Here is a 2500-nt window from a genome sequence, read left to right as displayed (position 1 = left end):
GGCAGCATGAGTGAAGGATGCTTTGTTGTGAAATAGGAAGCTAATTCTAGATTTAACTTTGGATTGGAGATGTTTGATGTGAGTCTGGAAGGAGAGTTTACAGTCTAACCAGACACCTAGGTATTTGTAGTTGTCCACATATTCTAAGTCAGAACCATCCAGAGTGGTGATGTTGGACGGGCGGGCAGGTGCAGGCAGCGATCGGTTGAAGAGCATGCATTTAGTTTTACTTGTATTTAAGAGCAATTGGAGGCCACGGAAGGAGAGTTGTATGGCATTGAAGCTCGTCTGGAGGGTTGTTAACACAGTGTCCAAAGAAGGGCCAGAAGTATACAGAATGTTGTCGTCTGCGTAGAGGTGGATCAGAGACTCACCAGCAGCAAGAGCGACATCATTGATGTATACAGAGAAGAGAGTCGGTCCAAGAATTGAACCCTGTGGCACCCCCATAGAGACTACCAGAGGCCTGGACAACAGGCCCTCCGATTTGACACACTGAACTCTATCAGAGAAGTAGTTGGTGAACCAGGCGAGGCAATCATTTGAGAAACCAAGGCTATCGTGTCTGCCGATGAGGATGTGGTGATTGACAGAGTCGAAAGCCTTGGCCAGGTCAATGAACACGGCTGCACAGTATTGTTTCTTATCGATGGCGGTTAGGATATCGTTTAGGACCTTGAGCGTGGCTGAGGTACACCCATGACCAGCTCTGAAACCAGATTGCATAGTAGAGAAGGTATGGTGGGATTCGAAATGGTCGGTAATCTGTTTGTTGACTTCGCTTTCGAAGACCTTAGAAAGGCAGGGTAGGATAGATATAGGTCTGTAGCAGTTTGGGTCAAGAGTGTCCCCCCCTTTGAAGAGGGGGATGACCGCAGCTGCTTTCCAATCTTTGGGAATCTCAGACGACACGAAAGAGAGGTTGAACAGGCTAGTAATAGGGGTTGCAACAATTTAGGCAGATCATTTTAGAAAGAAAGGGTCCACATTTGTGGCCTGCTGGAGGTCATTTTGCAGGGCTCTGGCAGTGCACCTCCTTGCACAAAGGCGGAGGTAGCGGTCCTGCTGCTGGGTTGTTGCCCTCCTACGGCCTCCTCCACGTCTCCTGATGTACTGGCCTGTCTCCTGGTAGCGCCTCCATGCTCTGGACACTACGCTGACAGACACAGCAAACCTTTTTGCCACAGCTCGCATTGATGTGCCATCCTGGATGAACTGCACTACCTGAGCCACTTGTGTGGGTTGTAGACTCCGTCTCATGCTACCACTAGAGTGAAAGCACCGCCAGCATTCAAAAGTGACCAAAACATCAGACAGGAAGCATAGGAACTGAGAAGTGGTCTGTGGTCACCACCTGCAGAACCATTCCTTTATTGGGGGTGTCTTGCTAATTGCCTATAATTTCCACCTTTTGTCTATTCCATTTGCACAACAGCATGTGAAATGTATTGTCAATCAGTGTTGCTTCCTAAGTGGACAGTTTGATTTCACAGAAGTGTGATTGACTTGGAGTTACATTGTGTTGTTTAAGTGTTCCCTTTATTTTTTTGAGCAGTGTATATACATACACACATATAAAATATATGCATATATATATAGTTTCCTTTATTCTTTTCCACTAACCCTACCACCCTTCCACTAATTGGAGTAAACTATTGAACAACAACACTTAGGCTTCTAAGTGTGTGTTTGCATGTTCTTCTCTGTGTTCATGTTTGCTGCGTATGTGTGTGGTGTGTGTGTGTGTGTGTGTGTGTGTGTGTGTGTGTGTGTGTGTGTGTGTGTGTGTGTGTGTGTGTGTGTAGTGTGTGTGTGTGTGTGTGTGTGTGTGTGTGTGTGTGTGTGTGTGTGTGTGTGTGTGTGTGTGTGTGTGTGTGTGTGTGTGTAGTGTGTGGTGTGTGTGTGTGTGTGTGTGTGTGTGTGTGTGTGTGTGTGTGTGTGTGTGTGTGTGTGTGTGTGTGTGTGTGTGTGCGTGCGTGCGTGCGTGTGTGTGTGTGTGTGTGTGTGTGTGTGTGTGTGTGTGTGTGTGTGTGTGTGTAGTGTGTGTGTGTGTGGTGTGTGTGTGTGTGGTGTGTGTGTGTGTGTGTGTGTGTGTGTGTGTGTGTGTGTGTGTGTGTGTGTGTGTGTGTGTGTGTAGTGTGTGTGTGGTGTGTGTGTGTGTGTGTGTGTGTGTGTGTGTGTGTGTGTGTGTGTGTGTGTGTGCGTGTGTGTGCGTGTGTGTGTGTGTGTGTGTGTGTGTGTGTGTGTGTGTGTGTGTGTGTGTGTGTGTGTGTGTGTGTGTGTGTGTGTGTGTGTGTAACCCTATTACAGGGTCCTGTGTAAACTCAGGTGAGGGTGGAAACTGCAGCGATAGTCGTAGGAGGGTCATGTTGGGAATTCCTGGCATTTCTGACACAACACACACACACACACACACACACACACACACACACACACACACACACACACACACACACACACACACACACACACACACACACACACACACACAGCTGTGTTC

Source organism: Salvelinus namaycush, chromosome 40 (genome assembly GCF_016432855.1).
Source record: "Salvelinus namaycush isolate Seneca chromosome 40, SaNama_1.0, whole genome shotgun sequence".
Lineage (NCBI taxonomy): Eukaryota > Metazoa > Chordata > Actinopteri > Salmoniformes > Salmonidae > Salvelinus > Salvelinus namaycush.
This window is presented reverse-complemented; position numbering follows the sequence as displayed.